The following is a 20559-nucleotide window of genomic DNA, read 5'->3' on the forward strand; positions in this document are numbered from 1 at the left end:
ACCAGGACATAGATGAAAGCAGCCTTAAAAATAATCATTCTTTCATCAAGAAGACACAATGAGGAATTCAAGACACCAATTCTATCTCATGTTTTTCAAAAGAAATCTTGTTGTGTGTATCAAAATCTGTTCAAATGAATATTTTAGGAAACAGAGAGCATGTGACAGAATCCAGACCATGCCCACCCCAGTCGAAGTGTTCATACTGACAGCCCATGTTAATAATTAGTGGTATGTAGCTAATGCATGACCCAGGAGTCACCTCCCTTGGCCATTGCAATTTGCATAGTTATAAGTTATCATCCATTAAAGTCTTGTCTTAGAAGAACTTGTTGTGTCGAGCTGGGAACCCTCTCTCAAGAAGCTCCATATCTTGTGTTCATAGAATCCCAGTCACTTGTCACCACTCCCTCCACTACCCTACATGGAGCTGAACTCACATCTAACCATCCATTTTGTTCACAAACATGTGATGGTTGTCAAGACACAGAATACTCTTCCACGACTAAATCATTTTAATTGTTTGTGATTTTGAGTTTCTATTTCACTTTAACTATTATGCAATCAGTGTATAATGAGAATGTAAGAGGAAAGTTTGTGTAAGAGGAAAGTTTTCAGTTGGTCTCAGTTAATGAACAAAGCAAACAATTTTATCAGGGAAAATTGAAAGTTTGTCATACACCTTTTCCTAATTCATGACATTGCATTCACAAAGACAAATATATGTAAACTTTGTTACAGTCAGTATTTTTTTAACATGCAGATACAAAACTAGAAGAATTTTTTCACATAAGACATCATTCATCACGACATTGACAGTGGCTAACAAGGCATCCCATCTGAAAAACTCTCTTCCAGCTTTCTCAAATAACCAGTTCCACAGTTATTCATGTAAGTATGTTTTTCCAGCTCTCTGTCTCACCGATTCGGTCTGTCTACCACTGTGCCTATCCGGTGTTTCAGGTACCATAAACACAGCCTGGCTATTCAGTCAGACCCAAACATACTCCAGCATTCCACTGTACACAAAAAGTTTCAATCAGCAATGCCAGGCTATTTACCTGCCACAGATACCAGGTGGAACATCGGCTGACGAGAATGCCTGCTGCTGACACTGAGATGGAATAAACTGTTTGGTGATTCTTTTTTACAATACCGTAGTTCCCATACATTGAGTCTACTCTACAAGAACCAGGTAGATGTCTGGTTATATTACTGAGAGGGAATAACTGTTGGGTGATTCTTTTTTACAATACCATATTTCCCATACATTGAGTCTATTCTACAAGAACCAGGTAGATGTCTGGTGCTATTACTGAGATGGAATAAACTTTTGGGAGATTCTTTTTAACAATACTGTATCAACCAGAGAGACTCAACTTTACAAGAACCAGTTTACAAGAACCAGCGCCGACATCAAGATTTCATAATCAGTGAGAAAGTATGTTTTATAACACTGTATTTCCCATACATCAAGCCATTCCACAAGAACTGATAGGAACAGCCTGTTGATGCCTTCAAGAACTTCAAAATCCTCATTCTGACTCATGACTGCCTCTACAACAATAACTTTCTCGACTATCTCAAACAACTCTTCTCCCCAGCGAAGTCTAAAATCCTCCTCTGACTCTCTCCTCACCCAACACAGATCTCCAAACCAACTGTCTGACCGAGCCGTTTCCTTTGCTAGCCCTCAACTGTGGAACTCTCTTCCAAAGGAAATCAGGAACACTTCAAAGAAAGAAACTTTTAAATCTCTGCTAAAGACGCATCTGTTTGCTGCTGCCTTTCTGTAAAAGCTGTATGAACTATTTCATTTCCCAATATTGTCACGGTGGATATTAGGTGCTTTATAAATACATTATTATATTATTATTATTAACTGTTTAACAAGTGATTGTTTTAACTGCCTGGCTGCCCCTACTGCTGCAGAGTAAGTTACCACTACTGAACACCTCTGTCGTCCATCTTGGCAGAGCACAAGTCTGAGAACGCAAATTCCAAAGAATCTTGACTGCCATATTTCACATGACTTATCTGCCTTCTCTAGAAATTACAGTTCTTAAATTCATGGAGTGACCACAAAATTTACCATGAATTCTAACAGAAAATATACAATAAAATACCGCCATGTGGAATGTTAAAGAGAACCCACCACAACAAACATCATCAATTCCAGCAGGTTTCCCAGACACCATAAACTCCCAGCAGTGCTATCAGCTTTCATACGCTGTTAAGCATGGCCAACAAGCTCCACACACTGTTCACATTTACCAACAGGTGACCACAAAATTGTGTTTATTGCCCATTTTATCCCCTATTATTAACTCACAGCTATTTCAGTTACTGAATATAACTCACACATTTTGATTTGCTAGAAGCATGTGTTTAAAACCTGCCCTTTCGTCACATTACTCTAACAATATGCTGACTCATCGTAAAACATGGATAATTGCAACATTCCAACCAGTAGGGTTGGCTATTGCCATAATTTGACGTATTGCGATATATTGTGATATGTGTTGGCGTATTGCAATATGTATTGCAATATATTGTGAAAGTGTAACACGTGGGTTAAGGTAATGAAATTATTGTTTCCTTTCTTTTGAAACAATGCCACTGGCCACTGTCAGGACTCAAATGTAATTGTACAAGAGTTCAATTGAAAATGTTTCCAAATTGAAGACTTCGCTCTAAAGTTTGGAACTTGATAAAAAAGCATCTGCAACGGTGTCCGCCATTTTGGTTTGTTTATCCCTACGAGTGACGGTAACAATCTATATTTTCATTTATATGGTTTAAAAGTCATGCAAATGCAATTATATGACCAATAAACATTCTCAAAACTATTAATGTATGATAATATAAAAGAAATACAAATGTTATTTGTAGTTTTGACTACATCACGAAAATTACCGATCGTATCGGGAGAACCGGTTCGCAAAATGTGTACTGCAATATATCGTATTGTGAAGTTCAAATTGCAATATACCGGTTCACCGGTATTATCGTCCACCACTACCAACCAGTATCAGACGCTCTCTATATTGACAAGGTATGCATGCATTTTATGTACAAAGTTGTTCCAGTAAGTTAATTCGATCTACTTTGCAATATACAGAATAACCAGCGTTAAAATATTAAGAGCCCACCATTAATACACATTTGGAATTTAAAGTTTAGAGTTTGGATAATGTCAGTTTCCATATTACTTATGTGAATATTTTATGCCATAATTTTAGTTTGAAAATAATTAAATCCAAATTAGTATTTTCTATTAAAACAATTCTTAAGTAAAGTGAATTTCATTTTACCTTCAATTCTCTTTTATGATTTTCTCAAATGAATATTTTGAAGAAAGAGATAGGAATCACAGATATTTTGTGGAGGATATTTCTACGAAACATTGTGCTCTGTCTTCTCTATGAAAAATATTGCCTACATGATCATTTTTTCGTTCAGTATATATTAGTGACATGATCACCATTCAAGTCAAGGTAGTTGTTGTCTTACATTTCAAACAACACTGAACAGAATTTCTGTTAATCCACAAGCACCCTGGTTGATGCCAATTTTAGCAATATTCTAGAAATATTAGGGCAGGGTGACACAAGTGGGCTTTAGATATTGTGTCCATGTGGGAATCGAACCCAGGTCTTCAGCGTGACAAACATTTTTAACCACTATCCAAATGCCCCCAGCACAGTGAGGACTAAGGTTGAGAGCTCCGGTCCTCAATAACCCATGTCTGTTGTAAGACAGCTATTGGAACTGGGTGGTCACGTCTTCTGTTAATTCAAGTCATTGTATTGCAAAATATTTGCGAAATATAACTTTTTTATCTTCATATGCTGCAAAAATAGACACAGCCATGGCAAGGGGCATGGTGATGTCGCAATTCACTGGCAAAGTTTCATCAGGCAGTTGTTGGTGTGTCATTCCAAATGTAGGATTTATCAGCACCATAACACCACCATCAGCAATAGTCCAGCTATATGAAGGTAGTCTGTAAATATTTGAATCTGGACTAGATAATCCTGTGATAGACATCACAAGCATTGTTGTACTGCAATTTTCAAACTAGTTGGGTCTGAGTGAGCCTGACTATCTGGACCCGCTGATCACCTCTTACAATAAGAATGGGTTGCTCAAGCATGCCAGGACATAAGTGTTGGGAATTGGTTAAAATCTCATAATTGATGATTGGTCCATTACAACCGATCAATCATCGAAAATAATTGGTTAGCGTCATTTACCAAATGTTTCTGTTGTCTTTGTAAAAAATAAAGAAAAAACATGTAGTAATTTGGGGTTTTTTGCAAATTAAACAAAATCCATTTGCAAATTTTGCTTATTTCAAGGATTATTAGTATGCTAGGAACACAGATTTCCTGGATTCTTTAAGATAAATTCAATCATAACTTGGAACGAGCTTCTTGTGCTTATGAAATGTAAATTTAATGACACAGACAAAAGCAACCTTGTGAAAAATATTGTTGATGCAAACAAGTGTTCCAAGATTGGATGCATTCGATTATGAGAAAACATGTTCGATTGCTTGGTCGTTTAGTCACTGCGACCAATCTTCGATTATTTCAATTAATCGGACCACCACTACAGGACACACCTTGGTCTCCATTTCAACATCTCACAAACCAATAGGGATTCTGGGTTAAAATAGTGCCAAGCAAGCTAATTACTCCATGCAAAAGGTGACTTGATGAGTCGGCTTGCAAGGATTGCTGTGATTGCTGGTCACAGCATCCTGATTATGTGAATCGATGCTCATAATATCGATCACTTGGCAGTCTGGTCCAACAGCTGTCAAACAGCCATAATATGCTGTGTGGCTTTACTCATGAAACAAAATGGACAGCAGAGTAATTTTTAGTGTTATATATATGCCACATCTATGATAGACATCTTTTGTTGTATCCCTCAGAAGTGGTGAAATCTGCAAATCCTGGATTCCTCTAATCCATGTCTGAAATAATTGTTATTTCCCAGTCTGGTTGTCAATAACTAGCCCGTCTTGAAGGCTGCAAGCCCATTTTCCTACATAAACTCTAGCCTTGAAGATCTGGGTTAGAATTGGTCTTCAGCAACCCAATCTTGTCATAAGAGGTGATTTACGGGGTCAGATGGTCAGCCTCGCGGACTTGGTTGACACACGGACTTGGTTGACACACGTCATTCTATCCTAATTGTGTAGATCGATGCTCATGATGTTGATCATTGGATTGTCTGGTCCAGATTTGAAATTTACAGACCACTGCCATATACCTGGAACATTGCAGACTCAGTACTGCGTTAAACAACAAACAAACATAAAACCTTATCATCTTAGTTTCAAATTCCTCAAATCTGCCTGAAATATTTGTTTATTTCCCTGTTTGTGGGTTTAGTTTTACACCGCTTTTAGCAATATTCCAGCAATATCACGTCAGGTGACACCAGAAATGGGTCTCACACATTGTACCCATGTGGGGAATCGACCCGGTGTAGCAGGCCATTTCTTCCCCTGTCTAAACTTTCCCCGGGGAAGTTTTGTCCTAGGATATTCTTACCCCGGGGAAAGTTTGGGCTAGGCTAAAGTCTAGCTAGGCCACTTCTTCCCCACCCTTGTTCTTGTATCAAAAGGGGGAGATTCTGGCCTAGATAGGCCACTTCTTCCCCACCCTTGTTCTTATATCAAAGAGGGGAGATTCTGGCCTAGCTAGGCCACTTCTTCCCCACCACTGTTCTTATATCAAAGAGGGGAGATTCTGGCCTAGCTAGGCCACTTCTTCCCCACCCTTGTTCTTGTATCAAAAGGGGGAGATTCTGGCCTAGATAGGCCACTTCTTCCCCACCCTTGTTCTTATATCAAAGAGGGGAGATTCTGGCCTAGCTAGGCCACTTCTTCCCCACCTTTGTTCTTGTATCAAAAGGGGGAGATTCTGGCCAATATAGGCCACTTCTTCCCCACCCTTGTTCTTAAATCAAAAGGGGGAGATTCTGGCCTAGCTAGGGCACTCCTTCCCCACCCTTGTTCTTATATCAGAAGAGGGAGTTTCTAGCCTAGCTAGGCTACTTCTTCCCAGCCCTTGCTTTTATATCAGAAGGGGGAGAACAAGTTATTACAAACATCAAACAGATAGTAGTTTTTACGTTTGGTACACATTTTTGCCAAATAGTCCATTCTTGCCTCTGACTTGGGTGGAGTGATTTGAATGCACGGCATGTGTGAACGGCATATATCTCTAAATCCATCCTGCTTCTGCCGCCATTCCTATGAAGACACATTGCATTAGTTCTTCATCTGTCAAATCATGTCACCTTAAGATGTAAACATTCAAGTATATCAAATCTTGTCTGTTGAATTTAGAATAAGGCACTATCGTGGAATGATAGATGATACAGCATTTAATTAATTAATTAGTGAATTTATAAAGCGCTAAAATACTCCAGGCACTAAGCGTCTGCTCTAAGCGCTAATATCATTTGATATAGATATTGTGTTGGGTTGTTGTTGTGTTGATTTTTACGTCTGCAATATGTCGCTGATGTTGATGCCATATTTAAAACCACGAGTGAGGGTATAAAATTTTGAATGAATATGGACATCCAAGTAAAAAGATTTGAATATAGTAATGATTTTGAGATAAGCCAATTTGGAAGAAGTGGGGATAAGTAAATTATTGAACTTATAATAAAAAATAAGTAAATGATAAAATAAAATAATAGTAATGATATGATATATAATAAAGTAAAGAAAAGTTTGGTAATATTAAATTATTTTTAATAATTTGGAATAAGGTAATTTTGTTGGGTCAAACATGATTATTTGTACCAGTGGTTGTTTATATTTTAGTACTCATGTCACAGAGATACATATTGATACAAAACTGTTTTCTTTAATTTTCTGTTAAGCTAAAGGGTCTACTGCATACATTTGTTTACCTGTCCTAGCAGGCTGCACCTGGTGCAAGTAACTTTGTAATCTCAATAAGTTCTAGGTCATGATTATTTGATCATTATTGATATATATAGAGAATCTCACCCGAGTGTCTTTTGATATCAAATATATCATCACGAGTTGATAAAGTCACAAACATCCGAGGCTTGCCGAGAACATTTGTACTTTCATCAACGAGTGTTGATATATTTGATATCAAAAGACACGAGGGTGAGATTCTATTTATCATCAAAAATCATTCTTCTTTAGTTTTCAAAGAAAAATGTACATCTCTGAACATGGTACTGCCATTAGACTTGCAGTGTAACGATGTCATATCATTGTGACTTCATCAAGTTAATGACGTCATGGCATTGTCAAGGCATTGTACAAAATCTACTGTCAAAACGATATCTCCTAGGAGATATCGTTTGATCTCAACAAGCCATATCTCCTGTGGAACACAGTTTTGGATGATAAAGGAAGATAAATGATGCAAGAAATTCACACCTTGTTTCATGACAACATCTGCATCATGATTAACTGTATATACATGCTCTTACATACTTTTGATACTTTGATACTCTTATGCTTGCTTGCTTTTCTCTTTAATATCACCTTATATAAGGCTACTGAAACAAAATGTGAACCATGTACATGTTATATATAAAGATGAAGATGACGATGACCTGAAAATAGTTAATGGAACTTGACATTAACGTGAAAATCTTTTGAATGTGCTCACGTGAATAGCTGTCTTGTTTTCGTTTCTGACTGTTTCAAGACGAACATTAACATGAAAACAAGGTTGAAGAAATAGCCTAGCTGGGCCAGAATCTCCCCCTTTCGATATAAGAACAAAGGTGGAAAAAAAGTAGCCTTTAACGTTGATTCAAGGGTGGTCTTAACACATTGTACCCATATGGGAATCGAACCCTGTCTTCCATGTGACGAGCGAACACTTTAACCACTTGGCTTGGGAAGATTAAGCCGGGGGGGGGAGTTTAGCCAGGGGGAAAGTTTGCCCTGTTACACCGGGTCTTCATGAGCCAACGCTTTAACCAATAGGCTACCCCCACTGCCCTCCAAGCTTGAGTCAACCAAAGACTGTAACTACCCCAGTAGCATACCCGCTTTTTGTAGATACATGTAAGAGAAGATTATCATCTGCTCAGATTTATTTGACTCAGTGCCTTTAACATTTACAGATTCTTCTGTCAGCGAGTCACATATTAAAATGTCGCATTCAAAATCATCAACATCAGTGAAGCAATGAAACACTTTCTACTAGACACGCAGGTAGTAATCAGTTTCACATATCCCGACAGAAATGTTACCAGACAATGGCCAGGAAGCAATTTAACTGCAGACATCTCACCTTGGCCATTCAACATTAAAGAAGTTCAAAATGACATACTACAGACACTACCGTATGTCACTCTCTATAGACCCTTACACTTCTAGGCGGCTACCCTGTAAAAACCTCTAAAACTGATGCTAATTTACAACTTGTTTACATCAAGAAACCTCTGTAGGTATCTAATGGTGTGCATGTGTGTACCCAGTGTGGTATGCTTTGTGTGCTGTGTCAGGTATTGCGTCTGTGTGAGTGTGCTATATGTGTTTTATGGTATGTGTGTGCTTGGGGTAGTACTGTGTTGATATAGTGTGTGTGTGTGTGTTATTGGTGTAATTTTAATGATATTATAAAGGACTGTTGTTTAAATTTGTTGGTGTATCCGTTTGTTCGCTATATCCGTTTGTGCTGTATATCCGTGATATGGTGTATGTGTTTTATGTGTAGATGCGGTGTGTGTATGGGTCTGTGTGTCATTGGTGTGATGTATGGTGTATGTGTGATACTGTGGGTCAATGATGTATGTGTGTGATATGGTGTGTACTGTGTGTGATCTGGTGTGTGTACTACGTGATGTGATGTGTGTGTACTGTGTGTGATATGGTGTAAGTGTACTGTGTGTGATATGGTGTATGTGTACTGTGTGTGATATGGTGTATGTGTGTACTGTGTGATATGGTGTGTGTACTGTGTGTGATATGGTGTGTACTGTGTGATATATTGTATGTGTACTGTGTGTGATATGGTGTGTACAGTGTGTGATATGGTGTGTGTGTACTTGTGTTATATGGTGTATGTGTGTGATGTGGTGTGTGTACTGTGTGATGTGTGTGTACTGTGTGATGTGTGTATACTGTGATATATGGTGTGTGTACTGTGTGATATGGTGTGTGTATTGTGTGATGTGTGTGTACGGTGTGTGATGTGGTGTATGTGTGTGATATGGTGTGTGTACTTGTGTGATATGGTGTGTGTGTACTGTTTGTGTGATATGGTGTATTTGTGTACTGTGTGTGATATGGTGTGTGTACTGCGCGTGATATGGTGTATGTGTGTGATATGGTGTATGTGTGTGATATGGTGTATGTGTACTGTGTGATATGGTGTATGTGTGTACTGTGTGATATGGTGTATGTGTGTACTGTGTATATGGCGTATGTGTGTACTGTGTGTGATATGGTGTATGTGTGTACTGTGTGTGATATGGTGAATGTTGATTATGTATGCATATGTTGCTGTGTGTTGGAATGTGTGTGTGTGTGTGTGTGTGTGTGTGTGTGTGTGTGTGAGCATGCATTAATGTGTGTATAAACATACATGTAAATATACATAAAGCTACAAGGTGCCACTGAGTGACATCTCTGCCTGTTGATGTCGACATACTGAAATATACGTGGCCAGTCATCATCTGACATTTGTAGTCAGAGACAAAGGAAGGATGAACCATCGCTGCAAAATGTCAAACGATTTTGTTGTTCACAGGAAATCACAGTTGCTAATAATGGAAACGAAAGTGATTTAATCTTCACAATATCTAAAACCAATTTGGCGATTCTGCTAAAGTTGTATTAGAATTAATTGAGATGAGAGTTACCATACAAAACACTGGTATAGCAGTTCCAGCAAACATACAAATCTGCCTCAGATCAAGTTAAGTGTCTTTGTGGTAATACAGTTGGAAACACATTTACACACAAGTTTTAAAAAAAGTTTTCAAAAGAAATGTCATCATATTGTTTGTGAGCTTAATATGCCTGGTGTCATTGCAGATTTTCAGGGCAAAAAACAGTTTGTCTTGCCAGATAGACAAATTTTGTTTTACTTTAAGTTTCCTGAATGTTATTGCAGGATATAACCTGACAAATTTGGTTACAGTGCCTTCGCCATTGCACACTGTATGCTAACAGTAATAGTTCAAAGAAACATAAGTGCATTCTATATGATGGCATTCTGTAAATAATAGTCTAGATAATCCAGTGACTAAAGATATTATCGATCAGTATCTAGATACAATGACTAACTATCTAACTGTCTCTCAAGTCAGAAAGTCTAACCATCCGATCCTATTGTTACAACAAGTGTAGGTTCTTGAGGGGAACTGTTGTTCTTTTACCTAAAATCAAAATATGTTGTATTCCTCATTTAAATTTGAACATTTGCCTTATCATTCTTGAACATTTTAAAACAAAGATCAAATTTCAGCTCATTCTCAGGAATTAGTTACAAGTAGGAAGTAAATTATACTTTTAACAAAGGGAATCAAATGTGAGCTTACAGTTAAAAATAACTTACAATAACTTTCAAACCATAATTGATAGTAGTAATATCAACTTACGGAAGGAACTGAAATTTTTGTTCGCATGATGACTTTAAGATCACTTCAGTGTTCAGTACTAGTGAGTGAGTATGGTTTTACACTGCTTTTAGCAATATTCCAGCAAAATTACGACAAGGGACACCAGAAATTGTACCCATGTAGGGAATCGAACCCGGGCCTTCGGCATGATGAGCGAACACTTTCACCACTTGGCTACCCCACCGCCCCTGTTCAGTAGTAAGTGATGTGGACAATACTGTACACACGCCAGCTACAGTTCACATTCTACTCAAAACTTGTGAGCGAACAACAGTTGTTCATGTTACATGTTACTATAGCTAATGGGGGGTTGGGTAGCCTAGTGGTTCAAAGCGTTGGCTCGTCATGCGAACATCCGGGTTGAATCCCCACATGGGTAAAATGTGTGAAGCCCATTTCTGGTGTCCCCCGCCGTGATGTTGCTGGAATATTGCTAAAAGCGGCGTAAAACCAAACTCAGTCAGTCAGTACTATAGCTAATCTGTCAACCCTCAACAGACAGGGCTCCAGATAAGGGTGTATCGGCATATGTATGTACGGAAAAAAAATATGCACAATACGGTAGAAAATAAATTAGAAAACGTAGCAGATACACACTACAGCAATGGTGTACAGTCTTAGAATCATTTACTGACGTACTTATCTGAAAAAGTATTGTTTTATTGTTTATTGACCTGTTTACACAAGACTAGCAATGTTGTGGTGCATATATGACACGAAACACAAGATTACTGATACTCCATTAAATTCCATTCAGTACTCTAAATGTATTCTTAACTTTTTCCTGTACTCCTATATTGAAAAAATAAGGAATATGTACTCTTATGTTGAAAAATTAACTGGAGCCCTGAATAGATAAGCGATAGTAATATTATATGAAAGAATCAGGTATTCCTTTGTTTAAGCAGTATATATGATCAATCAAGAAATACAGAAGCAGAATGATTTAACGCAATATTTGGTTTCTAGATACAGTAGGACTAACCTGTACATTACGAAATCCCAACCTGGAATACTCCATACAGGCTTCTCACCAGACCCGCAACCATTAGAATCTCTGATTTTCCATCACGTAGTAGCAACCCTGTTGCTTATCTTTATCCTACACTACTGTCCTCGATGCTTACATTTCACAAAATGTAGCGACCTCTGACATGTGACCTTATTCCGATTACATCAACCACAAGGCTGCGATGCTCCTCACTTCCTGTTGGTGTTTGGCTCATGAAGTGGGGGCTTCTTGTACAGCCGCCTTTCATAACAGTCGGCACGCCACAACATGTCGCCAGTAACAGGATACTTGCTTCTGAAGGAACTTTTTCTGTTATATAGTTAAAAAATAGATTTGTTGTTTTAAGGTACTGCTTTTGAACAGAAAAATAACCTATCTTGCTTCAGAAGGAACTTTTTCTGTTTTATGGTTAAAAGACAATTTTGTTATTTCAATTACCTGATTTTGAACAGAAAAGTGAAATATTTTGCTTCGGGACCGAATTTTTCTGTTAAATAGTTAGAAAATATATTTGGTATTCAAGGTATGCTTTTGAACAGAAAAGTAAAAGTCCTTGCTTCAGAAGGAACCACTTTTCAATTATATAGTTAAAAAATATTTTTTGTGATTTCAGGGTACCACTTTTTGAACAGAAAATATCAATTTCCATATGATTCATAGCCTCCAGTTTGCCATCAATCCGAAAAATTATTCCTTTGTCAGTGTTCATTAATGAATGTGCAGTTTAGAACATTGAGAATTATTCTGTATATGTTGAATAGTATTCAGTTGTTAATTTATCAAACGATTAAAATTGTTTACTTTTTGTGAAATAAAATTTCAAATGAATCAGACCAATCAATCATTAACTATTACAAACTTCAAACTTGTTAGAGAGTGAATATTGTTTTACTCCACAGTGAACAACATTCTTGTGAGTTTGGTTAAACAGGTCTCATGTGACAATATTTCAGTTATATCACGGCATGTGAGCCTCAAGGATTGATATAGGACAACCCAAAGTTGTTCAGGGTTAGGAAGTTCAACAAATTGTTTACTTAGCCGTGGTTATTGCAAGTTGCCTGGCTACTGCGAAAATATAAAAAGAAATAACAGCATTCTTAAAAAATACCAGCAAACATTTGTTCTACTGATATATCAAGTCTAGTTTCATTGATAACACTGGAATAGTACTGTGACATCTGCAGCAGCCACACAAATGGACTTGACGTCTGCTGGATCAAGCCGGTACATCCACCATTACTTGGCACAAGTACAATCCAGTTAGCAGGTAGTTTACGAGACACTGGCGATAAGCGCTCACTTTATGATGATTAACATTCTATTGAGTGGACTTAGAGTGGCCAGAATATTGTGGTGAAGAGGATCGCCAGGCCGGAGTTCACTCACCCTGATTTGACTTGCACTATAGGGGGAGCTGTAGTTTGGCCTTCATTTTGCTGATGGCTTAGTTCAATTGACAAACCAAGCCAGTTGTATTATATGTCTTGCTTGAATGTGATGGAATTATTGGTAATGAGTATCATTAAAGAATATATCCACGAAAAGATGAAAATCAATGAAGAATACTAATCATATACTGATGGAAATGATCAAAGGAACACTTGACACAGACTAACGCTTAGACTCTGAATATATATAATTTGGATAAAAAGTAATTCCATTTAAGTTGAAAAGAGCCCCAATGGGATCGGAGATTTAGAACCTGAGGAAATCTAGAGTTGCTTCATTTAAGACTTTAGCTTTCAAGGGCATGGCAGTAGGGAAAATAATGTGACTGACTGAGTTTGGTTTTATGCCGCTTTTAGCAATATTCCAGCAACATCTAGGGGTATACCAGAAATGGGCTTCACACATTGTACCCATGTGGAGATTTGAACCGGGTCTTGAGTGACGAGCCAACACTTTAACCACTAGGCTACCCCACGCCCCTCAAAAATAATGTGCTTCAGGGACTGTGAGACAGACTACACATAAAAATGTGTTGTTTTTTATTTATTCCCAGATTTCAGCCCACAGTGCAATACAAATCATGTCATGAAATCTTGAAAAGGATATAGGAACACTTGAACTGTCATATCTCTATCTTTCAAAAAGTTTACGTATTGTTACATCCATGAAATCTGAGCCAGCAAAATGTTTATGTGGATAATTCAAAGATATATGTGGCAGTCACACATATTTGCATGGCTGTCAACTAAACAAGAAAATATACAGTGTAGTTATTATTAGTATTAAAATTGGCATTGGTATCAGTGTTAGTATAAGTACCAGTTATTAGTATATAGTATTAGTTAGTATTAGTATTATGCTACTCAAAATAAGTTAAGGAACCCAAACTGTTGTGTTACCCATGTGCCTTTACAGATTAACTTTGGTCCTATGAAAAAATTCTTTAACCTCTTTTGAGCAGAATATATCAGGGCTCCACACTAAGGCATGGTGTTCAATCTTATACAGAGGACTAAAGTTGTCAGTATGTTGCACAAGGCATTTCTCTAATCCACTGTTGTTACCAAATAACTGTAACTACTTTATTGTTTCATAAGGTATCTAATGTTTATGCCATATATCCATACAGATCTAAGTTTAATCAGTTGCTTGCAATACAGAATGTGAAACTTCTAAAAAATACTGCAATTTGTCTTAAACTATATTTACCTGTATAAACTGTACATTTTTCAGCTGTCCATGTGCTATATTTTGTTTATTGAATTGTACTCTTGGTCATATGGCCATAATACTGAACAAAACTCTTCTCTAATTCTTTTACAAACTTGCATGCATGGTTCTTAAGTAGCCCCAACACACTGATTTACATTTTGGGTGAAAATGTTGAAAATGTAAAGACACATTTTAAAAATAATTTAACTTTTTTATTTTATTTATTACATTTTGGTGGTTTGTAAGTAACATTTTAACATTTTGGCTGAAAATGCAAAACCACTGCTGCTTTACATTTTACCAAAACCTTGGATTCCTGTTTTAACTCTGACCAATCACTCTGCAGTAGCTAATTTCCGCAATATACACTTAAGATTCTGTTCAACACGCCACTGAGATGCACATTCTCTGAATCTCAAGATGACAGGTTTGAAATCATGAGAAGCCAATTTTACATGAATCCTGTTTCAAAATAAGTTAATTATCTTGGCATGACGAACGAGGGTAGTTAAAGGATATAATCTTTCAGCAAAATACTGTAAACAAACAAACAACATCTCTTCACAAAACAGTGTACATGTAACGGGCTTAGTGATGTGAATATCCGCCTTGGCTCTCAGCCATGACTGGCTAGTTGTAGTATGGCAGTAACAGGAGGCGAGACATTATTCAAGTCTCATCTGGCTAGTTGTAGTATGGCAGCAATATCAGCGTTGTACATTGTACATTGTCCTGGTCCATTTCCAACTCAAACCCACTTGAGTAAAGTGAGTGATCATCAGGTTTTATGCCACTTTTAGCAATATTCCTGCAATATCAGAGCAGGAAACACCAGACATTGGCTTCACACAGTGTACCTATTTGGGGAATCAAACCCAGGCCTGTGGCGTGAGAAGCTACAGAAAGCGCTGTAACCACTATGCTACCCCACAGACCCTTCACACATTGTACATATGAGGGGGGATCAAACCAACGTCTTTGGATTGACATGATTACAACTATCGTGGAAACCTACAGACATGATTACAACTATCATTGAAACCTACAGACATGATTACAACTATTGTGAAATCGTGAAACCTACAGACATGATTACAGACATGATTACAAACTATTGGGAAACCTACAGACATGATTACAACATATACATGATTACTATTGTGAAACCTACAGAAACCTACATGATTACACCCATGAAACCTACAGACATGATTACAACTATCGTGAAACCTACAGACATGATTACAACTATGATTACAAGTGAAACCTACAGACATGATTGGAAACCTACAGACATGATTACATTGTGAAACCTACAGACTATACAACGTGAAACCTACAGTCATGACATGATTACAACTATCGTGAAACCTACAGACATGATTACAACTATTACAGCTGGTGTGAAACCTACAGACATGATTACAACTAAACCTACAGACATGATTACAACTATCGTGAAACCTACAGACATGATTACAACGATGAAACCTACAGACATGAAACCTTACAACTATCATTGAAACCTACAGACATGACATACAGATGATTACATTTGTGAAACCTATGATTAACAACTATGGAAACCTACAGACATGATTACAACTATCAGACATGTACAGACATGACAACCTGAAGCCTACAGACATGATTACAACTATCGTGAAACCTACAGACATGATTACAACTATGATTACAACTATATGAAACCACACAGACATGATTGAGTGAAAACCTACAGACATGATCGTTACACAACTATCGTGGAAACCTTACAGACATGATTACAACTATCGTGAAACCTTCAGTCATGTGTATGGTGCCAACAAACCAAAATCTAAATTAGGAAAATCTTAAATATAACAATAGGATTCTGGCTTGTCCAAGGTACATAACTCTGCACAGCTATTTGTGATGCCACAGACATGCCAAAAATCAAAATCAGTAAAATACGAAATCACAATGATAGAATTCTGTTTCTTCAAAGGTACATAACTCTGCACAGCAATTCATGGCACTTCAGACAACTGGGCAGCTTGGATGAACTCAGGATCTATGTTTAAACTGAATGTGTCACGAAGACAATACAAAACAACTTACTTACTGTCTAATCGTTTCAGTTCCGCAGCTCCAAACTGTTCTGACTTCTATAATTAGAACCAGGAACCTGCAAGCAAAATGGAGTTAGTGAGTGAAAGTATCCTGAAGTCTATCTACAGACAGGCAACATTAATGCTGAATGCCATGTTCTCATCTCAGAGCTCTGTGTTTTCAGAAGTGCATGGCGATGTTACTATATACGACATATCCTTTCGCTGGGATTGACTTCAGCAACAGTAGGTTGGTTGGTTGTTGTTTTACGCCGCACTCAGCAATATTCCAGCCATATGGCGGCAGTCTGTAAATAATCGAGTCTGGACCAGACAATCCAGTGATCAACAGCATGAGCATTGATCTACGCAATTGGGATACGATGAAATGTGTCAACAGAGTCAACGAGCCTGACCACCTGATCTCATCACCTCTTACGACAGGCATGGGTTGCTGAAGACCAATTCTACCCTGGATCTTCACGGCAGACTGGGTATTCTGGCAATTATGGAATATTATTCTCAGTCCATGTTTTTGGGATAAAAATACCATTGGCTACATAACCGCCCCATAGAAAGAATTGGGAAAAGTTTGAATGAGTGAGTGAAAGAATGATTGGACCTTCCTGCATTTACCATTTTACAAGAACTAAATCTCATTTTGTCAGTACTGGTTAAGAGATAATTTACATTAAATCAAATTTCTGTTAATTAACTTTAACTGCAGCAACTAAAAAATGCCTTCAATGATATTATTCAACACTACAGAAATCCATTAGGGATGAAGAGCTACAGTTGATCAATAATCCAACAGCAAGTTTTAATGAAACTTGCCACTAATTCAAACAGAAAATATCCATTCAAATTTCAACTTTATCAAAAGCCAGGAATCTTCAGATTCCATTCCACAGACTTAGGACTTTCACATCCTTAATATCTAAAGACATTTGCCATACCATATGGGCCACACATCAATAATAACCCATCATTATCAATTGGGAGGACTAGCTTCAGCAGCAACGAACAAAACCATCAACTCCTTTTCATACTATTATCTAACCTTGGTCACCCCAAGTCACGGATGGCAGTGTGGCTGGCATTTCAAGGCGCAGGATATTCTATCAGCATTAATCAATTTGAATGTCAGATATATAAACAGGTTGAAGTCAGTCATTTGGAGGAAGAATATTTCTAAATGGTTCCTACTCATGTTTGAAAACTTCTTATAAAATGATAGGTTTGGTTACAGCTTAGTCATACAGATTTTTTCAGTTATTAAGTATATTTTACAAATACTCGCATTGGGCTTTTCAATAATTCTTCGAGTATTCAACATATTAACTCTTTTAGAGTAGAATTTATTCAGAAGTTTAAAATAGATTCCTCTTACCAATATTACTTCAAATGCACTATTTCAGTACGTTGATTTAATGGATTTTTGCGGTTTATAGCACTGAATTTCCATCCCCAGCCATCAATGCTCGTTTACTCCTTATTTTTCAGCGATAATTTGACAATAAAAGAATATTGTTTGGACTTAAGCTTTATTTTAGCTCTATTTTTAGCATAGGATGCATGTAAGTGTTGATGGATAAATTTTCTTAATGTCTGAAGGTGCTCATATCGGTCATTTTGTTTATCACGCATACAGACCGCCTTAGGTGGCGTAATGGCTAGAGAATTAATGCCGGAGAGCAGAAGGTTCGCGGGTTCGATCCCGACCGCGTCATACCAAAAGGCGTTAAAATATGGTACTTGTCGCTCCCTGCCTGGCGCTCGGCATTACTGGGTACAACAAGAACTGGTCGGCTCGGAGTCAGTATAATGTGTCTGAGTTGGGTATTCATGCTTAACTGCAGCGTGGTATCTCAGTGGGCTAGCACTATAAAACCAGCTGAAGTCTGGGCTAGTACAAGCAACTACACATACACACATGCACGTCGTCATATGAGCTAAAATATTCTAAAGTGCGACGTTAAACCCCATTTCACCTTACCTCACAGAATTTCCATCCCCAGTCATCAATGCTTGCCTAAAATGCAGTGTAACTTGAATCGCATGTCAAGCTTGCATTACAGCGATGAATATGTCAAAGTTAGGACAGAGGTAGCACAAACTATCAATTATTGACACACTAGATATCATGTGTGCAATGCCTGCATTTCAAGTCATCGAGAAATGAAGTTCCGTGTTGTACTGTTGTTTATCTATTTTTAATTTTATCCATATTGGTACACAAGGAACTGAAAAATAATTGGGTTATGGTGATATTTGTTTGTATTTTACGCAAAAGGAATTTTCGGTGGAGCACAGATAGTTGAAATACATTGTTGCTGCCAATTCTTCCATTTCAGGAATTGTTTTTCAGAATATGCATGATGTATTCTTACAGCACCCTTGAATACCGCCCTGTCTGACCATTGGTCAGATCATTTTACGAATTACGAATAACAGCATTTGAAATTGAAAAGTTTTAATGCATTGTCAATAACAGCATTTGAATTTGAAAAGTTTTAATGCATTGGCAAGAACAGCATTTGAATTTGAAAAGTTTTAATCCACTGTCAATAACAGCATTTGAAATTGAAAAGTTTTAATCCATTGGCAACAACAGCATTTGAATTTGAAAAGTTTTAATGCATTGGCAATGACAGCATTTGAATTTGAAAAGTTTTAATTCATTGGCAAGAATTGCATTTGAATTTGAAAAGTTTTAATCCACTGTCAATAACAGCATTTGAAATTGAAAAGTTTTAATCCATTGGCAATAACAGCATTTGAAATTGAAAAGTTTTAATCCACTGTCAATAACAGCATTTGAATTTGAAAAGTTTTAATCCACTGTCAATAACAGCATTTGAATTTGAAAAGTTTTAATGCATTGGCAATGACAGCATTTGAATTTGAAAAGTTTTAATTCATTGGCAACAACAGCATTTGAATTTGAAAAGTTTTAATTCATTGGGCAATAACAGCAAGAAAAGATACAGAGAAATCAATTCCTCCAAAGTCTTTGAAAGCTCTTTGCAAATTGTTGAACGAGGTAATGTCTTTAGACTAAGAACATGTCCTTGACATTCAATCAAGTGAGAAAAGCTAAAGTGCACAAAAACTAACATGCCATAAATCAACGATACTTTATGTGACAAACTGCGGACATACAAGCTCCTCTTGCATGTTCCTGAAGATGTGTCTGTGAATCCAAAATTACCCTAGAGACATACCAATTCCATCTTACATGTTTTAGTTGAGTTTAATGGATCCAGAACACAAAGTGGCAGACAAAAAGGAAATAGAAGACTTTTCAATAACACTCCCGCATGTCCTGGTGTCAAATTGAGGTTTTGTATGTATAGAATTCATAAAAATCAACATGTTTGGGGCCTTCAAGGGTCAACTTTAGTTCGCGATGGGTTTTTTCTGTAGAACCATCGTTGCATGCATGGCATTGGACATTGTCTAGGAGGGCTCTGTAGCAAAGGATGAGGCTTACAATCTACTTGCCATTCAAATTTTAGTCATTTAGAAATATTAACTCGTCCGACAAGAAGATTTGGCAGACAACAGTTTGTCTAGGAAAACAAAGAGGCTGAAATATTTGGAGAGAGTGCTAGACTGGTGGTTAGGTTTTGCAAGATCAATCAGTGCTGGATTGTTGACTTCAAACAGGCCGTCTAATTGAAATGTTTTTAATAATGTTTTAAAAACTTCCTAGGGAAAACAGCAAATGACATGCACAGTCTGTAAATGTTTCGATCCTTAAATAATCAACAAAAGGAGAATGTTTGCATTTGTTGCTCATGAAAACTATCAGTGGTGCTGTCTTATGAATGAGACAAAAATAAACACGCCAACGCTTTTGAATAATTCTGTGTTTTTAGATTTGGAACTCCACCAGACAGTGACAGCTCTTCGATCCAGATGGTTACACTGTCCCTGCAATACCTAGCTTACAGATACAGAACTGGGTACTGTTTTGTGGCTTATACAGGGTGAGGTAGAGGTAGAGGTGAGGTGAGGCGGAGTGAGTGAGGCGGAGTGAGTGAGTGAGTGAGTGAGTGTAGTTTTATGCCATACTCAGGAATATTCCAACTACATGGCGGCGGTCTGTAAATAATGGAGTCTCCACCAGACAATCCAGTG

The 20559-nt window shown here is 37.4% G+C and overlaps 1 protein-coding gene across 1 annotated transcript in view; it reads right to left on the reverse strand.

The window, feature by feature from the left end:
* LOC124253861 (neuropeptide FF receptor 2-like) overlaps positions 1 to 20559 on the reverse strand; it is a 256788-nt gene that overhangs the window by 195278 nt on the left and 40951 nt on the right. Inside the window, exon 2 of the mRNA XM_046687709.1 lies at positions 16431 to 16493. The gene's annotated coding sequence lies outside the window, so the exon portion shown is untranslated. The remainder of the gene's footprint in view (positions 1 to 16430; positions 16494 to 20559) is intronic.

The sequence above is a fragment of the Haliotis rubra genome, unplaced genomic scaffold (assembly GCF_003918875.1).
Source record: "Haliotis rubra isolate DU_JTF1 unplaced genomic scaffold, ASM391887v1 Scf556, whole genome shotgun sequence".
Taxonomy (NCBI): domain Eukaryota; kingdom Metazoa; phylum Mollusca; class Gastropoda; order Lepetellida; family Haliotidae; genus Haliotis; species Haliotis rubra.